The sequence below is a fragment of the Molossus molossus genome, unplaced genomic scaffold (assembly GCF_014108415.1).
Source record: "Molossus molossus isolate mMolMol1 unplaced genomic scaffold, mMolMol1.p scaffold_m16_p_10, whole genome shotgun sequence".
In the NCBI taxonomy this organism is placed as follows: Eukaryota; Metazoa; Chordata; class Mammalia; order Chiroptera; family Molossidae; genus Molossus; species Molossus molossus.
Window position 1 is genome coordinate 94,105,754 of NW_023425345.1, and position 27,432 is coordinate 94,133,185.

General features: G+C 37.5%; 1 protein-coding gene and 1 pseudogene across 1 annotated transcript in view; one reads left to right on the forward strand and one right to left on the reverse strand.

Moving 5' to 3' along the window:
- ERC1 (ELKS/RAB6-interacting/CAST family member 1) overlaps nt 1-27,432 on the forward strand; it is a 489,747-nt gene that overhangs the window by 251,964 nt on the left and 210,351 nt on the right. The window lies entirely within an intron of this gene.
- Nucleotides 26,098-26,416, reverse strand: LOC118623930 (annotated as a pseudogene).

Genomic DNA, 27,432 nt, shown 5'->3' on the forward strand with positions numbered 1-27,432 from the left:
GTCATATGAATTTTATAATGACACCAATTTCTTTTATAAAAAAATCCTTTTGGGACTTTGATAAGAATTTGCATTGATTTTTTTTTTTAATAGACCAATTTAGGCAAAATTGGATATTTTTACAGCAGTGAGTCTTGTCATCTACAAACATGGCATATTTAGAAATTTATTTAAGTTCTCTTTTATGGCCTTCATTGGTATCTTATGCCTTTTCATAGTCAAGTCTTTACATGTCTATGCTAGATTTATTCCTAGATACCTAATTTGCTGCTATCATGAATGATATATAATATAGATATAGATATAGATATAGATATAGATATATATTTTTTTTTGTCAAATTCCCTAACGTTTTATTGGTGGTATGCTAAAAAGACAATTTTAAAAAATAAATATTGCTGTTATATACCCTGGTGTCCCCTTACTAGTATTATTAGTGTAGCGCAAGCTGCGGTAAAAAACTCACCCCAAACTTTCTGTGACTTAACAAAGTAGAAGTTTATTTCTTACTTGCCTAACAGCCCAGTGCTGCTATTTCTGACTGATGGGTACTTTTAAAATCTACACTATATTTATATCCTGTTTTCACTCATACTCTTTGTGACTTGTATTTTTTTTTTTTTTATCATCCTCACCCGAGGACATTTTTCCATTTTTTGTTTAGGTAGAGTGGGAGGGAGAGAGAGGAAGAGAGAGAGAGAAACATCGATGTGAAAGGGACACATCAAGTGGTCGCCACCCGCACAACCAACCAGGGCCGGGGACAAACTGCAACCGAGGTATGTGCCCTTAGCGGGAACTGAACCCGGGTCTCTCCGGACCACAGGCCGATGCTCTAACCGCTGAGCCAAACCAGCCAGGGCGTGACTTGTATCTTTTTGTTGCTGTTGTTGATTGCTGCTAGAACTTGGTCTCCTTCATGTTTCTTTTTTAAGGTGCCCGATTTGGATTTTGTTGATATCTGTTTTATATTTGTTTACTTCAATAGTTTTTATTCTATTGTGATTTTCTTGTATTTTTCTTATATTTACGTTTATTTTTCCAAAATTACTTGAATTGTATATTTTCAGTTATTATAGAAGGTGATAAAATTTTCTCTAAGACTCTAATTAGCTATATCCAAATTTTGATATGTATAAATTTCTCCTTGTGTATTATAAAAGTCTTTTGGTTTCTTGAGCTTTTCTCCTTAATCCATGTTTTCTTCAGAGAGTGGTGATTTCATTTAATAAAATCAGGGGTGTGGCTTACTGGATTGAGCGTTGTCCCATGGACTGAGAGGTCCTGGTTCATTTTCTGGTCAGGGCACATGCCCAGATTGCAGGCTCGATCCCCAGTATGGGGCATTCAGGAGGCAGCCAATTGATGTGTTTCTCTCTCACATCAGTGTTTCTCTCTGTCTCAAAAAATCATTAAAAACATTTTAAAAAATCAGAGGTGTATATGCAGTATTGATTTTAAAATATTACATTGTAGTGACAAAACATAGTCTATAAAAGGTAGGCAAAGGAAGCATAAATACAACTACAGTACAAATGTTTAAAATTCTCCATTAACCAGATATACTGGCATGAGAGTGTTTGTTGATTTTTCCATAGATTGGTATGAGGATGATGCAAGTTTCAGGTGTTCTAGGTTTCTTTCTTAAATTTTAGGAAATCTTTTTTGGAAGTCCTTCTGCCTTACCTCCTCCCATAGTAGACTTCCCTTCAGCATTCAGACTGAGTCACATGCCACATCATTGGGAAGGGAAAACAGAATTACCTTTTTAGTCTTATACTAATCATTATCTACCCTGTGGTCTGCAGGTGGGGGTCTTTATCTTTGAGTCATGCTGTAGACAGGGTAGTACATGAAAAAAGTTGGAAGGAAGAAGGCAGAAGTATGGATATTAGGGAGCATGACAGAGTCTTGTAAATTTACCTGCTGGTTGCTATATTTCAGTATGCTTTGGGGAATCATCTGATTTATTGGAAGGAAGAAAGAGGATATTGTTTAATCTAGGTTATGTGTGCCTTTCTGTTGTTGATAAGCTTTGATTGTTGTTGGCCTGTCAGTTGGTGGGATTAGCCCTCAGGCTGACCAATTGTGAGGACTGGTCATGACTATAGAGTACTAGCTGTTATGTAAGAATTGACCCCAGGAAGTGGGGTTTACTTTAGTAGAGCTTTGGTGCCTGCTGAGTCCACCCTTTTGGTATGTCATTTGTGGCACTAATTGGGTCCTGTTCTGGTGTATTGTAAAGGTGTGCTTGTTCTGGGGCCTCTTGGAAGTGTGTTTGGTGCAGGTCAAGGCCAGTTGCTGCCTGTGCTCTGCCGGGCCACATGGTAGGAGCTGCCAAGTGATGTGCTGCTTGGAGGCTTCTGGGAGAGGCTTTGTTGTGAACCAAGTCCAACTGTCACTATTACTGAGTTTGGGGATGCTTAGCAAGAGGTACAGGGCATGCCAAGGCCAGCCACTGCTTGATTCATTTTTGTGAACCTTTGAGAGATTTTTGAAAGTCTGCAGTGTGGGCTAAGACTACTTACGAGGTTCATGTTGGTACACGAATTAGGTGCAGTGTGATCTCCGGGAATCACCAGGGTTTTGGAGAGCAATATTCACCAGATTGATGGAGGCTCAGATTCGGTGCCCTTTTGAGCCTCCAGGCTGGGTTGTGGGAAGGCTCAACAAAGGAACAATGGCCCCTGAGAACATTTTGCTTGTTCCTGCAAGCAGTGTATTTGTTCTTTTATGTTGTTTATATCCCACATGTAAATGAAATTCTGTGGTATTTCTCTTTCTCTGACTGACTGATTTCACTGAACTCTTTAGGTCCATCCCTGCTGTCACAAATGGTAAGATTTCATTCCTTTTTATGGCCATTATTCATATTTTTAGTCTTTCTTTTTCTTCTTATTAAAGAAGACCCTTTAACATTTTATAGAATACTGGTTTGGTGGTGATGAACTCCTTTAACATTTTCATGACTGGAAAGCTCTTTATCTGTCCTTTGATTCTAAATGATAGCTTTGCTTGATAGAATTATCTTGGTTGTAGGTCATCTCTTTTCATCACTTAGAGTATTCTGTGCCAATCCCTTCTGGCCTGCAGAGTTTCTGTTGAAAATCAGTTGTTTCTGTTGAGCTCCCTAGTAGGTAACTATCTGCTTTTCTCTTGTTGCTTTTTGGATTCTCTCTTTAAGTTTTTGCATTTTAATTATGATGTATCTTGGTGTGGGCCTCTTTGGTTTCATCTTGTCCGGGACTCTCTGTGCTTTCTGAACTTGTATGTTTATTTCCTTTACCAGGTTAGGGAAGTTTTCCACCATTATTTTTTCAAATAGGTTTTCAATTTCTTGCTTTCTCTCTTCTTCTTCCAGCACCCACATGATGTGACTCTTGTACACTTGAAGTTATCCCAGAGGTGCCTTATACTGTCCTCATTGTTTGTTTGTTTGGACTCTTCTTTCTTTTTTGCTCTTTTGATTGTTTTCTGCCTCCTTATATTCCAAATCACTGATTTGATTCTCTGCTTCATCTACTCTGGTGATGATTCTTTGTAATTTATTCTTCATATTAGTGTATCTTTCATTTCTGTTTTTCTTTAATGGTTTCCATGTCCTTTTTTATGTTGTGAAGTTCTCACTAAGTTCCTTTACCTTCCTTGTAACCACTGTTTTGAACTCTGATCTAGTAGTTTGCTTGCCTCCATTTCATTTAGTACTTTTTTTGGAGATTTCTCTTGTTCTCTCATTTGAGACCTGTTTCTTTGTCTCATTTTGGCTGCTACCTGTGTTGTTTCTATGTATTAGGTAGAGCCACTAAGTCTCCCTCACTTGATAGAGTGGCCTTATCTAGTAGGTTTACTACAGGGCTCAGTGGCACAGCCTCCTCATTCACCAGAGCTAGATACTCCAGGTGCATCTCTGTGTGCACCGTCCTGTTGTAGTTGAGCCTAGATTGCTGTTGCCACATAACTGAGAGGGATTGAACTCCAGGACAGTCAGCTGTGAGGACAAGTTACAACTACAGAGGTAGGAGCTGCTGTGCAGGGGACAACCCTGTGGAGCAGGACTTGCTTCAGTTGGGCATTGTTGCCTACAGAATTCCCCTCTTGATTGTGAAACTTGTGAAGGTGGTAGGGTGGTAATCAGGTGTGATCTGAAGCTGTCTACTGGGTGCACTGGCTCTGGGGCCTCCCAGGAGGTTCAAGGTCAGCCATTGCCTCTGCCCTGCCTGGGGCCACCAGGCACAAGCTACAGAGAAATCGCAGATGGCTGCTACTTGTGCTGGGTTTATAGGTACCAAAGAGAGGCCAAGCTGCCAATCAGGGTCAGCTGCCACTAATGCCAGGCCTGGGACCACTTAGCAAGAGGTACAGGTACACTGAGGCCAGATGCTGCTGCTTTGAGAGATTTTAGGAAAGTCCAAAGAATGAGGCAAGAGAGGCCATTGGTTTGGAAAAGTCACTAAAAGTGGCTTGGTGGGCCTGCAAGTTTGTTGGGGCAGGGTATCAGAATCACCAAGGCTGGGTGAACAGTGTTAGTGAAGTTGGTGGAGACTCAGATATAGCACCAGCCCTCTGGCTTTGTGGAGAAGGGCTCAGCAAAGGAACAATGACCTCTACCTACACTTCTGTCTGGGAGAAACTGCCCATCCAGTCCTTGCCCTGAAGCCAGATGATTCGGTTTTTCCCCTTATGTCTATGGTGCCTTTTCAATGGCTGCTCCAGTGCTGGAGCTCAGAGTGAGGAAGTCTAGGGAAATTTGTGCATTGGCCCTTTGGGAGGAAAGCCTGGGACTGCAGAAGCCTTCCATCTCCCTCAGCCACAGTCCTTGGTTTTCACAGCCAAAAGTTATGGGGACTGCTCTTTCCGACACAGGAACCTTGGGATGGGGGCTCTGAGGTGTTGCTGGGACCCTCGCTCCTTAGGTGGGGACCTCCACAGCTTAGATATCCCTGCTGATTGCATTGATTGATTGATTTTAGAGAGTAGAAGGGGGGGACATTGATTGGTTCTTCCACTTATTTATTTGCTGGCTGATTTTTTTAAATGTATTTTTATTTATTTATTTATTTTAGAGAGAGAGAGAGAGAGAGAGATAGAAACATCTATTAGCTGCTTTCTGCATACCCCCTCCTGGGGATTAAGCCCCAAACCGGGGCATATGCCCTGACTGGGAATCGAACCGGGACCACTCAATCCATGAGATGATATTTAGTCCACGGAGCCACACTGGCCAGGCCATTGGTTGCTTCTTGTATGTGTCCTTAAAGAGGATCAAACTCACAATCTTGGCGTATCAGGATGATGCTCTAACCAACAGAACTACCTGACAAGGGCCTCCTGATCCATTTTAAACCACCACAGATGGGTGTGCGACTAGCCCATTCCCCGACTTCACCCCTTCTACCAGTCTCAATGTGACTTTTAGTTGTAGGACTGCTGTTCAGCTAGATTTCAGGTGGTTATGAATGATGGTTGTTCAGTGATTTAGTTGTAATTTTCATGTGGTTGTGGGAGGTTCCAAGTACTGCGTTTCTTGATCAGAACCTCCACTCTTAATTCTTAACCTTCATAATATAGGTGTGGGACTAGCTTGTTTCATATCTCTGCCCCTCCTTCTAATCTCTACATGGCTTCTTCTTTATATCCTTATTTATAGGAGTTCTTTTCAGCTATTCTTGAGGTGGTTCTAAAGGATGATTGTTTTGTGTCTTAATTGTAATTTTGGTGTGGTCATAGGAAGAGGCGAGTACAGCGTTTACTGAATCTGCCATCTTGACCAGAATCTGTTGTAACTCTTTACTGTCTTTCATGAGAATATGTTTTCTTATATGGTTTTTAATCATTGATTGTGTGCTCACCTTCTGTGGGGCTGCTTTCCTTGGGAGTCTTATTTCTTCAAATCAACTTTGAATTTCTCTGAAACTGTGCTTCACTGTTTCTAGACCAATTATTATGTGAGTTTCTGTGCTTGGAATTCCCTGTATCTTCCATGTACCAATGATTTCTCATGCATGGGTGGCTCTTTCCTCATACATAGTTCTGGCCTCCTGGCTGCTCCTTTGGGCTGGTAGACTGAGTGTTTTTAGTCCCTATTTTGCAGATGGAGCCAACCTTTGTGACTTTCTTAGCTTTATACCCAGTTTATTTCCATTTCCCCCAGAATCTGAATGCTGGAATCTCCTCCCTAGTCCCTACCTATTAAGGCCTATAACTCAGTTTTTTAGATCTTATGAGCCATCTCCACTAATCTTTCATTGAGAGAACTTCAGGTTCTCTCTTCATCATTGGCACTTCTGCTTTAGCTCATGCTTGATACTTAATTGTTACTTTCTATTTTATGGGGGTGGGTTGAGGTTCATGAGTTTGAAACAAGAGTGGAGGGATTTTTTTTGTTACCTTGGTTCATAGTATTTATCAGAAGTATAAGTTCTAATTTAAACCAAATTTATTTTTTGTATGTTTGTGTTTTGTTTTTTTTTTCTCATTTTTTTCTTTTCTAATTTTTGTTGGCCTTTACTTTTCCTTCCTGAAATCTTAAAAATTCATAACAAGGATTTTGATTGCTACTCTTTAGACAGTTTCTCTTGAAAAATGTGTGCCATTTGTTATGAGGTGAGGAGGTAAATTACAACTCTCTTGAACCAAACTTGTATATGGAAAGTTAGTAAGGGGCATCGATGAAAGATGTGCTTGCCCCTCTTCATCTCTCTTTCTGAAATGTTTTCTGTTCTCTTAAATTTCTGTAAGGTGGAGAGTGAATTCTGCTTAAGAACTTTTATTTTTACTAAAACCTTATAGAATAGTTTATTTTTCCAGTATGCTTTTAAGAAAAATAAAAGTTTCTGTTGCCAACTTGCTCATGATATCCAGCTCCTGTTGCTTTGGCTCAGAGTTCCATTCTACCTCATGATAAACACCTTCATATCTCATTATGTCTTCAACTCTGTAAGCTCTAAGAGCAGACTTACAGAGGAAACTCACTGTGCTATTTAAATGAGCCATGACAATCCTGGGAGTGGAATTGACTGCTGGGAAGTAGACCAGGTGATATTAAAGGGGCTTGTTCCATGTAGTAACTCCTCAGCCCATTAATACTGAAGTAGAAACTGGAGGAATAAACCTCTGGCTACTAATTTCCTGAAGAGATAAGACAGTCACATTGTGCTTATGTATTTCCATCTCCCCGTGTAAAATTGTACTGGAGGACATTTCATTTTATTTCTAGGTCTGGTTTTTTATTTTTTATTTTTGCATCCTTAATATAAGTAACCCCTTCAGTACTAAAATTCTAAGACACTAGGGGTTGGATTAAATTGTATTATTATTATTATTATTATTATTATTATTATTATTATTTTATCCTCACCCGAGGACATTTTTTCTATTTTTCTGTTCAGATAGAGTAGGAGGGAGAGAGAGGAAGAGAGAGAGAGAAACATTGACGTGAAAGGTACACATCGAGTGGTTGCCACCCACACGACCCAACCAGGGCCGGGGACAAACTGCAACTGAGGTATGTGCCCTTAGCAGGAACCGAACCTGGGTCTCTCTGGACCGCAGGCCGACGCTCTAACCGCTGAGCCAAACCGGCCAGGGCTGGATTAAATTGTTGTATTATTAAGTCAATTCTGCAGCTCTTCTTGCTAGGGGTGAAGTCCTACTGTGATGAAGTAATATAATTCAAAGCTGTCAGTCATTTCCAGATGTGGAAGAGTACCTAATCTGAGAGTTTCTTTAACAAGGCATACCTTGGAGATATTGCAGGTTCTATTCCAGACCACCGCAATAAAGCAAGTATCACAATAAAGCAAGTCTTAATATTTTTGCTGATGGTGGTCTTGCCTTCAGTTCATAAAAAGAAGGAACATTTGTGAAACACAAGAAGTGAAGTGCAATAAAAGTGTTATGTCTTTATTTTAGTTCGATCTGTTCTAATTAAGAGTGTTTTCCTCTCATTGTTATTCCATCTGTTAAAAAATATCCAAATAACTGCACAGCACACACAACCTTTCATGTACTCATAATATGCAAACAACAGAAATATTTTGGCCTGGTTGTTTTGTGGAGATTTCATGTGCAGAGAGTGTTGACACATACCCTCTCCCCAGTCACCGTTCTGGGTCGTGCTGACGGGCTTCAGAGCAAGAGCAGCTCGAGAGACCATTCGTGACATGCCTGTGTTCATTAGTATCCTGTCTCTTGTATCACTAAGACAAGTACTGTGTTAGCAGATGTCAGCTTCTTAGGATTGAAAGTAAAGATAAATTAAAATATTTTCCTGAAGAAAGTTAATGAGGTCACTTAATTTGGAGCCAGTAAAGAAAATAGTCAGTTTAGTAAGTGTTGCATAAAGGAAGTTCTTTGTGAAATAAGCCTATTGTCATCATGTATTTTCTTTTTCCTTCTCAACTCACTCCCTCTCACCCCCAATTTGTGGTTTTCAACAGAATGCTTTGTTAAGTCTACAGCCCTAGAATAATGTTAGGTAGGATATTTATTGTTTGTTGCTTAGTACTTGGGACTGAGATAATTTACAAATTGATTTTTTTTGTTTGTTTTATTGATCTTAGAGAGAGGAAAGGAGAAACACAGAGAGAGAGATATGACAGAGAAACATCAATTGGTTGCCTTCAGCATGTGCCTCAACTGGGGATCGAACCCGAAACCCAGGTATGTCCCCTAACCTGGAATCAAACCTGCCACCTATTGGTATGTGGGACAACACTCCAATCAGCTAAGCCACCTGGTCAGGACTACACATTGAGTTTTGAATGAAGCGACTGCTTTCCTTTACAGTTAACTTGGGGTGTCATTAGTGTGAAGGAATGTCTTTGCTATAGCAGCTCCTTCTCATTCTACCACTGTTTAGCTTTGGATCCTTCCCTGTCGCATCTTGCTAGTAATTACATCTTTGTTTTCACTTTTAAAGCATAAGAAGGTGCCAGACCTGTGGAGTGGGTGTTTTGTTTTATTTTATTTTGTTTTCATTTTAAACTAATACCAGAGCATCCATTTAGTTACAAGTTATAGTTTAGGTAAGTTGATGATCCCTTTAAGCCGCCCCAAATTTTCTGTTTAAAATTGAGTTTCTTTTACTTGCTCTTTAGGTCAAAGGAATCATATCATTTGTGGTATTCCTCCTCCATGTCAGCTTCTTAAAGAAGTACTGTAAAAAGAGCTTTCAATTTAGAAAGCACTGTATATTCCATTGACTAGAAGTGAACTGAACTGTAGACTAATAAATAGTACCAAATGAAAATATCATATTCTGCTGTAGATGTAATGGAGTGTGAACAGTAGTAGCTTTGGTTCATTGTAAACCCCATCTGAATACTGACAACGTGGTTCAAAATATCAGTAGATAAATCCCAATGGTCATATTTGAGTGAATGCTCATAGTACATATGTAAGACCTTATTTCATTATTTTAAAAATAGCAGTATTTGCTCACTAGTAGGGCAATGTCCTAGGCTCTGGCAAGGGTAGAAAAGGATGAAAAGTGAGTGACTACTCAATAGTATTATTTTTGCAGTTGGGATTTTTTTCTTTTTTAGCGATAAGTTTTTTGCATAAATATTTGTGGTAACTTCATAGTGATTTTCCCTTGGATCCCAGAGTGTTGTTGCAGAATAGAAGCAGGTAAAAACTCAAAATAAAGAAAAAAGAGCTTGTATTCAATTATATTTAAATAAAGAATTTTTAAGGAAAAGCAAAAGACATTTATTTGTGGTGTTCCACATGCACAAAATGAAAAAGTACTTGAAATTTCCTTGAACTTAAATGTTAGAGTTTATCAGTAAATTTTTCATGACCTCTGGCCTAAAATAAATACATAACAAGATGTATTCAGTCCTTTTATATAATACCATAGTGATGAGAGGACACATTAAATAAAAAATACTTTAATTATATCTAATTAATATCTAGTTAATAAAATAATACAGTATTAAATGAAAATTTATAATGGGGAGTCTGGCTAATCTGCAGTGATCTTTGCTGTGAAGTAGCATTTAAGACCTGATGAATGAGAGTGATGTCAGTAAAATGGTGGCATAGGAATTTCTGGCACTTTTGCCCCTGCCAGAAACATCAATTTAAACAACTATCCCTGCATGAGAATACCTTCAGAGGACTATGAAGGATTCATATGAAATATTACAGCACCTGCATGAAGCATGGAAATAAAACACATTGAGGAGGTTAGGAAAGGTAGATTCACACTACTCTCATCACCCCTCCAGCAAGCCCAGGCAGCCTAGCACAGAGTGAGTCACCCTCCTCTTGGAAATAAGAGAATAAAGTATGCACTCAGTTTCACCAGAATCGATTCACCCCAGCACCAAGCCAGCTTCTGTAACCTTAAATGCTCCCTGTGGACTCCTACAAATCCACGCAGCTCCTGTGACCCAATGCTTCTGATGGGCTCCCATGAACACAGGCTTTTGGCACATCCCTATCCTGGCTCCCATGGCCCCGGGTGGTTCCTGTGGCCCAGGCTTCTTATTCTGTGAACACAGGTTCCAGACTTCCAGCTGGCCCTAGCACCATGCTGACTACCCCAGACGACCTCTGGTGAAGGGCGCACCTTCAGAAGCTAGTCTGTAAAGACTGGAAGAGGTGCCCTCTTTCTCAAATGCACAGATACCAATGTAAGGCTAAAAGGATTATGAATAATCAAGGAAACAAAGGAAACTAATATAACTCCAAGGACTAACCCTAAAGAAATGCAGATCTGTGAATTGTCTGAGAAAGAATTCAGAATAACTAGTCCTCCTAAAGGAATTCAGTGAACCACAAGAAAACACAGACAACTAAAGGAAATTAGGAAAATAATTTGTGAACATATGAAAAATTCAACAAAGAATTTTTCAACTCATAGAGTTGAAGACTATATTAACTGAACTGAAGAATGCAGTAGAGAGCTTAAATAGTAGACTCAACCAAGTGGAAGAAAGAATTCCTTAACTATAACACATGCATTTGAAATCATGTAGTGAGAGGGGAAAAAAAGAAAAATGAGTGAAAAGAAGTGAAGTAATCCTACATGAATTATGGGGTACCATTAAAATAAACAATTTGCATTATTGGACTCCCAGAAAAAGCAGAGAGGGAGAAAGGAGCAAAAAGCTTATTAAATACATAATGTCTGAGAACTTCCCAAATCTGCAGAGATATTTGGACATTTGCATTCATGAATGTAACAGGTCACCACAAAAATTTCAACGCAAAACAACCTCAAAAACACTTATAATAGAACTGTCTAAAATGAAAGACACAAAGGGGAAATTTTAAAAACAGTAACACAAAAAATATTTCTTACATATAAGAGAACCTCCATAAGTCTGTGTGTAGATTTCTCAGCAAAAACTTTGCAGGCTAAGAGAAAGTACGATGATATATTTAAAATGCTGAAAGGAAAAAAATTGCCAACCAAGAATATTTTTGGGGGCAAAGTTGTCTTTCAGGGATGAAGGAGGGATAAGGATTTCCTCCAACAAACGAAAGCTGAGGGAATTAATCACCACTAGACTTTCCTTACATGAAATGCTGAAAGGAGTTCTTCAGGCTGAAACAAAAGAATGCTAATTAATAACATTGAAAATGTATGAAAATATAAAGCATACAGTTAAATGTAAGTATATAATTAAATTCAAAATACTCTAACACTGTAAAAGGGTGGTGTGTTACTCACTTAACTCTAGATTAAAGGTCTAAAGGATAAAAATGTTAAAAATAACTATAGCTACAGTAATAAAAAGGTAGGTTATGAGATCAGAATTTTAAAATACGGGTGAGGGAGCAAAAGGGTAGAATTTTGGTTTGCAAATCAAAGTTAAATTATCAGCTTAAAATAGCCTATTATATCTTTATGATGTTTTATATAAGCCTTATAGAAATGGAAGGCAAAAACTTACAGTAGATGCACAAAAGATGATGAGAAGGGAATCAAAGCATACCACTGTGGAAAATCAGTTCTCAAAGACAGACAGCAAAATAGGAAAAAAGACACAGGGGAACTGCAAAACAACCAGAAAACAGTTAATAAGATGACATTAGTAAGTCCTTACCTGTCAGTAATTACTTTAAATGTAAATGGATTAATTCTCCAATCCTGAGACCTATAGAGTGGTATATGTATTCACAAACAAGACTCAACTATATGCTGCCTTTAAGAGATACGTTAGCTTTAAGGGCACATAATAGGCTCAAAGTGAAGGAATAGAAAAAGATATTCCATGCAAGTGAAAACAGAGAGTAGGCACAGCTATACTTGTATCAGAGAAAATAGACTTTAAGTCAAACACTGTAATAAGAGACAAAGAAGTTTATTATATAATGATAAAGGGGTCACTGCCTCAGGAGGACATAACATTAGTAAATATTTGTGTACCCAGCATAGGAGCACCTAAACATAGAAGGCCGATATCTAAGAAGAGAAATAGACAACAATACAATAATAGTAGAGGACTTCAATCCCCACTTTCAACAGTAGAAATATCATACAAACAGAAAATCAATAAGGAAACATTAGGCTGAAACAACACAGTAGATCACATGCACCTGACAGATATCTGCAGAACATTTATCCAACAGCAATTGAATACACATTCTCATGTGCAAATTGAACATTCTGCAGAATAGATCATATGTTAGGCCACAAAATGGGTGTTAATAAATTTAGGAGATTGAAATCATATGAAGCTTCTTTTTCAACCACAGTGGTAAGGAACCTAGATATCAATAACAGGAAGAAAACTGGAAAACCTTCAAATTTGTGGAAATTAAACAACAAACTTCTGAACAACCAATGGGTCAAAATAAAAATCAAAATAAATTTAAAAAATTTTTTTTGAAACAAATGAAAATGAAAACAGAATTGCTGCCCTGGCCGGTTTGGCAAGGCGGTTAGAGCGTTGGCCCGTGGACCAGAGAGACCCAGGTTCAGCTAAGGGCACATACATCAGTTGTAGTTTGTCCCCGGCCCTGGTTGGGGTTGTGTGGATGGCAACCACTCAATGTGTCTCTCTCACATCGATGTTTCTCTCTTCCTCTCGCTCTATCTGAAGATAAATGCAAAAATGTCCTCAAGTGAGGATTTAAAAAAAAAGTAAAAAGCAAAAAAAACCCAAAAAACAGAATTGCCAAAACTTATGGGATGCAGCAAAAGCAGTTCTAAGAGGGAAGTTTATAGTGAAAATGCCTGTATTAAAAAACAAAGGTCACAAATAAACCATCTAACTTTACACCATAAAACCTAGAAAAAACAAGAACAAACTAAGCCCAAAGTTTACAAAAACCAGAGCAGAAGTAAAATAGAGACCAAAAAAAAAAACTATGAAAAGGTAAACAAAACTAAATGCTGGATTTTTGAAAAGATAAAATTGAAAAACCTTTACATTAAGAAAAAGAGCAGACTCAATATTACACATAAAAGAGGAGACACAATGACTGACACTATAGAAATACAGGGGATCATAAGAGACTTTGTGAACAATTATATGCCAACAATTTGGACAACCTAGACTAGATAAACTCTTAGAAACATACAACCTACAAAGACTAAATCATGAAGAAATAGAAAATTTGAACAGACCAATAATGAGTAAGGGGATTGAATCAGTAACCAACTGCCTCTCCCAAAATGTAGGGACCAGATGGTTTCACTGGTGAATTTTACCTACCATTTAAAGAATTAACATCATTCCTTCTGAAATACTACCAAAAATATTGAAGAGGAGGGAATGCTTACAAACCAATTTATAAGGCAAGCATTCCCTGATACCAAAGCCAGATAATAAGGTAACTACAAGAAAAGAAAATTATACTGCAATATCTCTGATGAACACAGATACAAAATAGTAGCCAACCTAATTCAACAATACTTAGAAAAGACCATACCTCATGTTCAAATGGGTACATTTATCCTTAGGGGACAAGGATGATTCAACATATGCAAAACAAAACTGGCATACACCACATTAATAAAATGGATAATAAAAACCGTATCATTTTAATAGATGCAGAAGAAGCATTTGACAAAATTCAGCAACGTTTTGTGATAAAAATTCTCAGCATATTGGAGAGAATGTATCTCAACATAATAAAGGTCACATATGCCAAACCCATAACTGACATTATACTAAAGAGTGAAAAGTTGAAAGCTTTCCCACTAGGATCAGGAACAACACAAGTGTGATCACTCTCACAACTCCTAGTTACAGTACTGGAAGGGCCTAACTGGAATAATTAGGCAAGAGAAAGAAATAAAATGCATCCAAATCAGAAAAGAGGTAAAATTGTCTTTGTTTGCAGATGATATGATCTTATATCTAGAAAACCCTGAAGAGTCCCCCAAAAACCTGTTAGAACCAAAAATAAAACATATTCAGTAAAATTTCAGAATACAAAATCACCATACAAAAGTATTTTGTCTATACACTGACAGTATACTCTGAAAAAGAAGTAAAGAAAACAGTCCCATTTATAATAGCATCAAAAACAATGAAATACCTAGGAATAAATTTAACCAAGGAAGTGAAAACTCTGTACAATGAAAATGATCATTCTTGATGAAAGAAATTGCAGAAGACACAAATAAATGAAAAGATATCTATGTTCATGGATTGGAAGAATTAACATTGTTAAAATATCCATATTACCCAAGATCATCTGTAGATTCAGTGCAATCACTGTCAAGACTCCAGTGGTATTTTTCACAGAAAAAGAGAAAACAATCCTTAAATTTATATGAACCATGAATGTCTCCACGAATTGCCAAAGCACTTCTGAAAAAGAAAACAAAGCTGGAGGCATCCCAGTTCCTGGCTTCAAACTCTATTTTAAAGCCATAGTAAGCAAAACGTTATGGTACTGGCATAAAAACATACATATCGATGAAACAGAATTGAGAGCCCAGAAACAATCCCCTGCATATATGGTCAGCTAATATTTGACACAGGAGCCAAGAATACTCAATGGGGAAAGGAGAGTCTTTAATAAATGGTGCTGGAAAAACTGGATATTCACATGCCAAATAATGAAATAGGGCCTCTATTCTACACTACTCACAAAAATTAACTTGAAATGGATTAAGTCCTGAAAATGTGAAAGTACTTGTAGAAAAAAAAAATGGGAAAAACTCCTTGACATTGCTATTGGCAACTATTTTTTAAATATGACAGGAAAAGCACAAGCAATAAAAGCAAAAATATAGAAGTGGGACTACATCAAACTAAAATGCTTCTGCACAGCTAATGAAAAAAGGCAGTCTACAGAATGGGAGAAAATATTGCAAATCATCTATCTGATAAGGGATTAATACCCCAAATATATAAGGAACTCATATAACCCATTGAGGTGACATGATTTTTTTTTTTTAATCCTCACCTGAAGACATCTTTTCCATTTTTTGTTCAAATAGAGTGGGAGGGAGAGCGAAGAAGAGAGAGAGGGAGAGGGAGAGAGAGAGAAACATCGATGCAAGAGAGACACATCTAGTGGCTGCCTCCCCCACAACCCAGGCCAGGGCCGGGGACAAACCACAACCGAGGTACATGCCCTTAGCGGGAACCAAACCCGAGTCTCTCTGGACCTCAGGCCGACGCTCTAACCGCTGAGCCAAACCGGCCAGGGCATGATTCTTAAAATATATTTGTTTTCCAGAGAAGTAAAACAGTCATTTTTTTTTTTTTTTTTTTTAATATTTAGTACATTGACTTTGGTTGATTCTTTTCTCCTAAAATAATTAATTCTCTGTCATCATATTTATTTTTAGGCTTGAATCATCTATCATATTTATGGGTTGATCCATTCTTTCACATAAATTAAGTTTTTGTTTGTTGTTGTTTTTTTGTTAATCCTCACCTGAGCACTTTTCCATTGATTTTTAGAGACAAACATCGATGTGAGAGAGACACATCAATTGGTTGCCTCCCACACGATCCCAACTGGGGCTGGGATTGAACCTGCAACCCAGGTACATGCCCTTGACCAGGAATCGAACTCAAGTCTGAGAGTTGATTACATCACCACTAAGCCAAACTGGCCAGTGCTATTTTTAAACATTTTGCTTGCAAAGTCTCTTAGTTTTTTATTTGTGTTTCTACTGCAGTCAGTTTTATTTTAGCATTTATCATATTATCTCTGGATAATTCCTACTAGTCTTCTTAACTCTCTCAACTCTATCTGACATATAAATGCTAGAATTATTTTTTAAATTATTACTTTCGGCATAATTTTTAATATTATTTAGGATTATCTTTGTTTTGTTGTTATTTTTCTATTGATTTTCAGATTGAGTGAGAGGGAGGAAGGGAGAGAGAGAGAGAAACATCGATGTGAGAGAGACACATTGACTGGTTGCCTCTCTCATGACCCCAACCAGGGTCAGGGATTGAACCTCCAACCCAGGTACGTACCCTTGACTAGGATCTGAACTCAAGACCCTCAGTCCTCAGGCCAATGCTCTAACCACTGAGCAAAACCAGCCAGGGTGTCTTTGTTAATTTTTAATGAAAGTCCAAATGATGCCCCTATTCCAATAAAGTATAAGAAAATATTAATAAAATAGGGTTTTATTTTTCTCACCTAACAAAAGGTATGGAGTTAGGCAATGTAGGGCAGTTTTATTGATTCCATGATACCAAAAGGGTCTGAGCTATCTTTATTTATAATATGGATTTTTCTTCTTATGCTTTTAAAATGCTCTGCACTGAGGCCTTGCATGCATATACAAGACTATGAGGAAACATACATACAAGGGGCAAAATACTTTCCAACTAAGTCTAACTCTTTTATTGAAGACCCACCCACTAGATTTCCTTTTACTTATTGGCCAGAACTGTGGAGCATGTCCTCCACATACTAGTTATAAAGAATCTTGGGAAATTACATGTTTTAATTGGGCAGGGACTCTTCATTTCAAAACCCAGATTTCATTAGTAAACAGAGATGATGGGATACACATTGAACAGGAGCACAGTGTCTGCCACAAGTCTCCTGTTCAGAACTCCATTTTGCCTAGCATATTAGATTCTTCAGCTGGCCTTCAGAGGAACTCACTGAAAAGAGACTGCTTGCCTTCCTTATGTAATTCTGACTTTATAAAACATTGAGCAAAATATGTGTAAAGAGGATCAAAAACATTCTGAATTTTCCCATGCCTGTTTTAGTATTTTTTCAAAACTATCAACTGGTCCTTTTTTTTAATTGTCTCCTTTTTTTGTGGTGTTGCTGGTGGACTAGAGGGTGTATTGAGCTTGCTTTGCTAACATGTTAAACATTCTGCCTGTCAGTGTAATAAAGATGCCAAAATTTTAACTCTAGAAATATGATTAATTCACTGTGGAACCTTAAGGAAGTTATTTAATCTTCCTGGGCTTCTGTTTCTTAATCTGTGAAATGAAAATATTGGCCCTAATGAAAAAATAGGCAAAGAACATAAACAAGCAGTTCACAAAAATGTAAATGCAAATAGCCTATAAAACTAACAAAATGTTAAGCCTCATTTATGACAAAAAAAAATTAAATTTAAATTTAAAAGATGTTCTTCTCCAACATCTAGCACAGAGACAGATATGAAATACCCCAGTACTATGAGGTCGTAGTCTAGAGTAGTAAACCTTTCTGTTGGGAAATTGGGCATATTATCAAAAGCTTTGAAAATACACAGTCCTTTTCACTCTACAATTCTACTTCAAGGAACTTTTTCTAACCAAATGTTAGACAAGTGCACAGTGATTGACCTGGTAAATTGATATAAAGTACTTTAAACTCCAGCCAGTTCTTGCTTTTATGTAGTAATTAAATTGCATGGCGCTTTCTAGGAAATATATAATTTACTGTCAAACAAGTTTCCTTCAAAGAAAATATGATGAACTTTTTTGAGTTTTTTTACACATTATATTAGCAGGATAATTAGATACAGATATGTAACTTTTAAAAAATAAAATGTTGTGGGTTTCCTTGTTCATTTATTAATTTTTGCTTTAATTTGTCCATGTTGGTATTGTCTATTTTACCTATTGTGAAACCTCAGTAAAGTATTTTCAAATGAAACTTGCCCAATGGTGCAGTTTCATAAAAGCCTTTTGCTTCTGTCTTTTATTTCTTCATTGGGTTTTCGTAAACAGCATATACTCAGAAGTTTTTCTATAAGATTTTAAAATATGAAGCTGTACCCCTTCCCAAAGTTATCCTCTGACTTTTTTCTTTCCTAATGATGTTCTGCATTCCCCACTTGGCATATTGAGAGAAAGATAAGAGATAGATAGAGATGGTGTAATGGAATGTACAGAAAGACAGGAAAGTGAATCATGGCTCCTACCTCTCAGCACTTTATAAAACTGATAACAGTTATATTATCTCTAGAAACACAAATCCATAGTTTGAAGTGGTAAACATCTTTTTACGCTAACAGGCACTTCTGGCTAACTGAGCGCTGCTATTAAATACATAAGAAGCCCTCTTGACCAACCTCCACTTAACCCTTAACCTACTTGCCAGAGTAATTGAGGCTTTATTTTCACTCTGCTAAAGATGCTGATTAATAGCATGCAAGAATAGCGGTTAGACTACTCTGGAATATACCCTGCATATCCCACTTAACCTGTTGAGTTGTATGATTACTAAAAGTTAGTTGTGTTTGTTCCTACACTTGTTTATTCTAGTTATTCTTGATATTGCAATTATGTATTTTTATTATTGTATAAAATGAATGACATATTTGTAAGAAAACATATTTCTATGAAACTAAAGCTGGGTGTGTTGGAAGGAGGATACAAGTAAGTCACTTAAAATCATTGAATTACATAAAAATGAAATAATTATAAATATTGGCAGAACTTTTTCATCTAAAAGTGTTTTAAACTAAAATTGCTTTCAAATGTTTTTAAGTACTAGCCCCACTTAACAAAACTGGAAGTGGACGGGATACAAAAAAGACAATACAGAATTTAAGTCATTGGCTTATATGGAGAGCTTTGAGCCTTGCCTACATCAAAAAATCAGTGAAACAGTGTACATTTATATTATAATTTTTCAGTTCTTTAATGAACTTTTTAGTTAATCAGCAGGAGTATCTTTGTAAGAGTATCTTTTACAATTTCTTATAAATAATTTGTTGGTTTTCAGAACTCCAAAGGGTAAAGCTTTTATATAGAATGTTGTGTATTATAAATTATCTATAAAAATGGTATAAATACTTGCTTCTCGAATAGTAAATGCTAAAAACTACAGTTCCTTTTTCATGATGTGATATCTTTAAGATTTAACACAAACTAGGTTAAATTTATTTGTATGGATTTGATTTTAATTCCAAAGACAAATTTATCAAAGAATATTGTTTTTGCTATCTAAAAAGTTAGGTTATTTTCAACTTTTCACAAAAACTAATTCTAATCTTTGAGAAGTCAGGATATTTGCATCATGATGATTGTCTGGGTTTCATATTTTACTGAGATACCTGCCAATTGAAATTAGGACCCTGTGGGCATAACCAGGATAGACTTAATTATTGGCTTACTATAATTAAATCAGAATGAAAAGCTCATACAGAATTTTGTACCCATACCCTGAAAAATTGTGAAGCTGGTTTTGGACTAAAATTTCATAGCTTTTGTGGCTAATGAGGCATGAAATAAATTGGCAAGCTGAAACTGCTCAGAGTACAGTGGTACAGTGTGCGTTTTCTAATTCCCAGCCCTTGGGATTCCAGCAAAGGTCACAAATTAAACAAAGTCAGGATTAATCAGAACTACAATCAAATAAAACCCAATCATTAATCCTCTCCAGAGTTACAATGGAGTGATTGTGTAATTGTGTGAGAAGCACTGGAGAGGGCTCTTTTGTAGTACATAGGAAAATCAACATTAAGGTGTCAAACAGAAAAATGAAACCCTGCAGGTGAAGCTGTCTCTGGAGCCAAGAGAAACTGGCAATTTATGCAGAGTTGCAAGTGAACCTTTAGAGCTTTGAGAGGGGTGTTGGCACTAGCTATAGAACATTTGGGTCTCTCAGTGGGGCCCTCCACAGAGATTAGTTTACGGGCCACAGCAGGCCCTGTTTGCTGAGAAGCTTAGTGTTTGGGTGTAGCAGCTCCAAGCAACAGTCTCTCCCAGGTTAACTGCCAAAAATTTACTGTGTAATTCTCAGCTCTTTGTAATTTTGAAGAAGAGTTTATAGAAGAACATTTCCTCTATGGGAGTAATTAAATGTCAGAATATGTCATCCCCAACAAAAAGGGGGAAAAGTTCCCAAAGAAGAGAACTTTCGGTCCATATTTCTTCCATGTTCCTGATATTTGAACTTCCTTATTCTTGCTTTATGCTAGCTGTCTGCTATTTTATATTCTGCTATTTCTGCTATTTTATATTCCATAGTCATAGTGTTTTTCACTTTTTGTCCCTTAATATCAAGTCATGTCAGTTTTATTGCCTGGTTTTAAAAGTCGATAGTGATATTATCCAGTTATGCTAGTAATTTAAATTTTTTTATTGATTTTTTTAGAGAGAGGAAGGGAAAGAGAGATAGAAATATTGATGTGAAAGAAAAACATTGATTGGCTGCCTCCTGCATGCCCTGTACTGGGGATCCAGCCTTCAACCTAGGTATGTGTCCCGACCAGGAATCAAATTGGGACTTGTCAGTCCGTGGGATGATGCGTGGTCTACTTAGCCACTCTGGCCAGGAAGTTGTGCTAATATTTTAAGAATCAATTTTTATGTTTAATGAATCCCATATTGTTTATATTATGTATGTATATATTTTTGCACGTATGCTGTAAGAATAGCATTTGTCTTTATTAAATAGTTAGCTTTCTGCTTTGTTTTATATACCAATTAAACTTCTCTGAATGACTCACCCCATCTCTGATTTGGCTACTTATTTGAAAGCACCCAAAGAGGTGATTACCTATATCACATGACTCAGATTTAGTTACTGTTTTACAGAATTACATTACGTTTTGCTATTTATGTACTAAGCCCTTTGTGTATGCAGAACAGTGTTAGGTGCTTCATAGGATACATGTTCTTTTCTTTCAAATAATTTACCAATCAATGTCCATGCATACATAGCTGGACAGTCCCATAAACTGATATTACTAAAAGTATCACTTGGTAAAATAAAATAATAAAAATAAAAATATCACTTGAGCCCTGGCCGGTTTGGCTCAGCGATTGGAGCGTCGGCCTGCGGTACAGAGAGATCCGGGTTCGGTTCCCGCTAAGGGCACGTACCTCGGTTGCAGTTTTTCCCCGGCCCTGGTTGGTAGTGAGAGTGGCAGCCACTCGATGTGTCCCTTCACATCGATATTTCTCTCTCTCTCTCTCTCTTCCTCTCTCTCCCTCCCACTCTATCTGAACAAAAAATGGAAAAATGTCCTCGGGTGAGGATAAAAAATATATATATATATATATATATATATATATATATATATCTCACTTGAGTTTTTTGGCAAGACTTAATTGTGATAAGGTATTCTTTCAGATGTTGTCTTTCCACTTAGCTTTTTATATATTAATTACATTTTGGTATCATCACTGAAACATCATGAGTTGAGTTTATTGTTAGAAAATAAATGCCTCAATTTAATAATGTGACTTTTTTTCAAATGTTTGACAGTCATGAACATGTGTGTGGCATGTTTAAATCCTGTATTTTTTTACTTATAATACATTTTTATTTTATTTTCTTTTTTTATCCTCACCCGAGGACTTTTTTTTTTTTTTTGCATTTATCTTCAGATAGAGCAGGAGGGAGAAAGGCGGGGGGGGGAGAGAAACATTGATGTGAGAGAGACACATTGACTAGTCACCACCCATACGACCCCAACCGGGCCAGGGACACACTGCAACCAAGGTACATGCCTTTAGTGGGAACTGAACCCGGGACTCTTTGGTCCGTGGGCTGACACTCTAACCGCTGAGCCAAACTGGCCAGGGCAATATATTTTTATTTTCAAAGTAGCTAAAACTATTGTAGAAATTGAAAAACATGTAGAATATGTGTGTGTCTGTTTATGTTTATGTGGAGGGAGGGTTTTCATTTTATTTTATTTTATATCTTATTTTTCTGAATACATATATGTGTGTATGTGAAATGTTAGATTTATTCTGCAATTATATTTTAACTGAAGAGTATGTCATGGTTATTTTTTAATGTCAACATAAAGATCTGCTATATTCTGTTTAATAACTGCTTAATGTTCCATTGATGTTTCATTATATTTTTTTTAATTTTTTTTTTTTTTTTTTGGTACGTGCCCTTAGCGGGAACCGAACCGGGACTCTCTGGTCCACAGGCCGATGTTCCAACCGCTGAACCAAACTGGCCAGGACGATGTTTCATTATATTTTAATAATTTCTCTGCTAAAGGTCATTTAGAATATTTCTGGTTTTGCAGTATTACAAACACTGCAAAGAATGTTACATGTGTCTCTAGGATAGATTTTTTTTAGTGGAATTTCAAGTTCAAAACATAATGCATATTTTATTTTTATACTCTTTGCTACACTGCTCTAAGAAAAGTCTCTACCACATATGTTCTCACCAACTGTATACGAGAGTGTACATTTCCCCACACTATTAGACATACCATATATGGTATTATCTTTCTTTTAAATTTTGCTGACCTATTTTTATATCTGTGATATCTTTTCATATTACTACTCACTCCTCTAGTAGTATAGTATTCCATAGTACTATATCTAATTACTTCTTCATTGGTGGACCTTTAAGTTACTCCTAACACTTAGCTATTTTATGTACAATGCTACAAAAATAATTTTGTAATTATACAAAAATTTCATAAATATAGTAGCCTGTACAAAAGTTATTTCACATGAGCCCTGGCCGGTTTGGCTCAGCGGTTAGAGCGTCGGCCTGCGGTCCGGAGAGACCCGGGTTCGGTTCCCGCTAAGGGCGTGTACCTCGGTTGCAGTTTGTCCCCGGCCCTGGATGGGTTGTGCGGGTGGCGGCCACTCGATGTGTCCCTTTCACATCGATGTTTCTCTCTCTCTCTCTCTCTCTCTCCCTCTCTCTCCCTCCCACTCTGTCTGAACAGAAAATGGAAAAATGTCCTCGGGTGAGGATAAAACAAAAAAAAACAATCTGTTAGCCCTGGCCGGTTTGGCTCAGTGGTTGGAGCGTCGGCCTGCGGTCCTGAGAGACCCGGGTTCGGTTCCTGAGAGACCCGGGTTCGGTTCCCGCTGGGGGCGCGTGCTTCGGTTGCAGTTTCTCCCCGACCCTGGTCGGTTGTGCGGGTGGCAGCCACTCGATGTGTTCCTTTCACATCGATGTTTCTCTCTCTCTCTCTGTTCCTCTCTCTCCCTCCCACTCTACCTGAACAAGGAATGGAAAAATGTCCTCGGGTGAGGATTAAAAAAAAAAAAAGAAAAAAAAAAGTTATTTCACATGAATACAAGTATATCTGTAGGATAAAGTCCCAGAACCAGAATTGTAGGGTTAAATGACATATACATCTGTAATTCTAGTTGATACTGTTAAATAAAGAGCAAGATGGAAAACTGCATAGTATGTTACCATGTTTTAAAGGAGGAGGCTTTAAGAACTACATATGTAGACACATATACTTAATATGTTATTATCTGAGTAGTAGGGGAACAAGATGATAGACAAGAGTTAGAGGGACATTTTCACTATACATACACACACATATACATGCTTTTAAATATTTTTTAGTTTTGTTTTGTTTTGTTTTTTCTTTATCCTCACCCGAGGACATTTTTCCATTTTTTGTTCAGCTAGAGCCAGAGGGAGAGAGAGGGGGGGAGAGAGAGAGAGAGAGAGAGAGAGAGAGAGAGAGAGAGAGAGAGAGAGAGAAACATCGATGTGAAAGGACACATCGAGTGGCTGCCACCCACACGACCAACCAGGGCCAGGGACAAACTGCAACAGAGGTACATGCCCTTAGCGGGAACCCGGGTCTCTGCACCGCAGGCCGACGCTCCAACCGCTGAGCCAAACCGGCCAGGGCTAAATATTTTTTAGTTTTTAATCATGTAAATGTATTACCTATATAATAATTTAAATATTTCCTCCATGTGTTTTGTTTGTTTGTTTGTTTTTGAGCTTTATTTCTTTTATTTTTTCCATCACTATCCCCCCCATACTCTCTTCCACCTCCACCCACCCCGCTCCCCCTGGCAGTCATCACACTGTTGTCATGGCCATGAGTTCTTTCTCTAATTTCTTCTCCCTTTTTGCCAAATTCCTCCATTTCCAACCCTCCCACCCCCACCCCTCCAATGAACACACACACACCAGAGCTGTCTGCCTGCTCTCCATCTATGAGTCTATCTCTATTTCGCTCGGTAGTTCAATTTTTTCATTAAATTCCACATAAGAGTGAAATCATATGGTAGTTGCCTTTCTCTGACTGACTTATTTCACTTAGCATAATGTTCTCCAGGTCCATCCATACTGTAGCAAAGGATAAAAATTTCTTCCTTTTTACAGCCGAGTAGTATCCATTGTGTAAATGTTCCATAGCTATTTTATTCACTCATCTACTGGTGGACATTTAGGCTGCTTCTAAATCTTGGCTGTTATAAATAACACTGTAATGAGCATAGAAGTGTATATATTATTTGTACTAGTGTTTTGGGGTTCTTCTGATAAACTCCTAGAAGTGGAATTGCTGGGTCATAAAGCAGTTTCATTTTTAATTGTTTTGATGTTAACACCATACTGCTTTCCACAGTGACTACACCAATCTGCATTCCCACCAACAGTGCATGAGAGTTCCCTTTTCTTCACATCCTCGCCAACACTTTTCTGTTAATCTATTGATGATATCCATTCTGACAGGTGTGAGATGATACCTCATTGTGGTTTTAATTTGCATTTCTCTGCTTATTAGTGATGTTGAGCATCTTTTCATGTCTGTTGGCCACCTGTATGATCTCTTTGGAGAAGTTTCTATTCAGGTCTTTCCCCAATTTTTAATGGGATTGTTTTTTTGGTGTTGAGTTTTATAAGTGCTTTATAAATTTTGGATATTAACCCCTTACCAGATGTATTGACAAATGTGTTCTTCCATTCGGTGGGTTGTCTTTACATTTTGTTGATTGTTTCCTTTGCTGTTCAAGAACTTTATAGTTTGATGTACTCTCATTTGTTTATTTTTTCTTTTGTTTCCCTTGCCCGAGGAGATACATCAGAAAAAAATATTACCACGAGTAGTGTTTGAGATTTTACTGCCTATGTTTTCTTCTAGGGTTTTTATGGTTTCAAGTGTAACAGTTGAGTCTTTAATCTATTTTGAGTTTATTCTTGTGAGTGGTGAAGAAGATGGTCTGGTTTCATTTTGGTGTGTCTATCTGTCCAGTTTTCCCAACACTATTTATTGAATAGACTATCTTTACCCCATTGTATATTTTTGCCTCCTTTGTCAAATATTAGTTGACTGTAAAGGGGTGAGTTTATTTCTGGGCTCTCTATTCTGTTCCATTTTTCTGTATGTCTTTTTTTTTTACAAGATTGGAGAAAAGGGTGTATGTTTGTTTTTATGCTAGTACCATGCTATTCTGATTGCAATGGCCTTGTAGTATAGTTTGATATCAGGTAGTGTGATTTCTCCAGCTTTGTACTTATTTCTCAAGATCACTGTTGCCATTCAGACTCTTTTGTGGTTCCATAGAACTTTTTGGAATATCTGTTCTAGTTCTGTGAAATACATCATTGGTATTTTGATAGGAATTGCATTGAATCTGTAGATTGCTCTGGATAATGTGGACATTTTATGTTAATTCTTCCTATCTATGAACATGGCATATGCTTCCACTTATTTGTATCTTTCTCAATTTCTTTATTCAGTGTCATAATTTTTCAAGTACAGGTCGTTTACCTCCTTGGTTAAATTTATCCTAGGTATTTCATTCTTTTTGAAAAATTGTGAATGGGATTGTATTTTTAGTTTCCCTTTCTGATAGTTCATTATTGGTGTACAAAAATGCAACTGATTTCTAGATATTTATTTTGTATCCTGCTACTTTTCTGACTTTATTTATCAGTTCCAGTAGGGTTTTGTGTGTGTGTGTGTTTTTTTTTTTTCCTGAACAGATTTTATTACACAGGGGATGGGGCTCAGTCCTTCTTGGCTGCTGCCTTCCTCATGGCTGCAAGGACATTGCTTAGCTCCTCTCTATTCCTCTTGGCACAGATGTGTGTCCCCACCCTTTTCTTGATGAATTTCAGGGCCCTCTTGTCTTTAGAGACCTTGAGTAGCTCCACAGCACGCCGCTCATAGGGGGCAAAAGCCACACACCTCTCAGATCATGTCCCACATGAACTTGGTGTACTTGGTGAGGCGTCCCCGGTGGTGGCTGTGCCTTGGCTTGCTCACGTTTTTCGTCACCTTGTGGCCCTTGTTGAGGCCCACGGCCATTGGGTAGCGCAGAACCATGGCTGCTGCTTCTCAGTGGCTCCAGTGGCGGAAGCTCCAGTGGTTTTTTTGTTTGTTTGTTTGTTTGTTTTGGTGGAATCTTTAGGATTCTCTATATACAATAGCATGTAAGTTGCCAATAATGACAGTTTTACTTCTTTCTTTCCAGCTTGGCTGCCTTTTTATTCTTCTTGTCTAATTGCTGTCATTAGGACTTCTAGTACTATGTTGAATAAGAGTGGTGAAAGCAGACATTCCTGCCTTATACCTGATCTTAAGGGGAACACTTGTAGTTTTTGCCCATTGAGTATAATACTGGCTGTGGGTCGGTCATATATGGCCTTTATTATGTTGAGGTACATTCCCTCCATTCCCACTTTGCTGAGAGTTTTTATCATAACTGGGTGCTGGATTTTGTCATATACTTTTTCTGCATGTATTGATATGATAATGTGGTTTTTACACTTCATTTTGTTTATGTGGTGTATCACACTTACTATTTTGCAGATATCTCACCAACCTTGCATCCCCAGAAAAAAATCCCACTTGATCTAGGTGTATGATGTTTTACATGTATTACTGGGTTCTGTTTGCTAATATTTTGTTGAGGATTTTAGCATCTATGTTCATCAGGGATGTTGGCCTATATTTTTCTTTCTTTATAGTGTCTTTATCTGGTTTTAGAATTAGGATAATGCTGGCCTCCTAAAATGAGCTTGGGATTCTTCCCACCTCTTAAACTTTTTGAAATAGTTTGAGAAGGATAGGGTTAGTTCTTCTTTGAATGTTAAATAAAATTCACCTGTAAAGCAATCCAGTTTAGGGTTTTTGTTTGTTAGGCTTTTTTTTTATTTTTATTACTGCTTCAGTTTGACTAGTTGTAATCTCTCTATTCAGTTCCTCTGATTCTTCCTGATTTAGTTTTGGAAGATTGTATGTTTCTAGGAATGTATCCATTTCATCCAGACTGTCTCATTTGTTGGCATATAATATCTTATAATATTTTTTTCCACTCCTTTGTACTTTTTAGGTGTCAG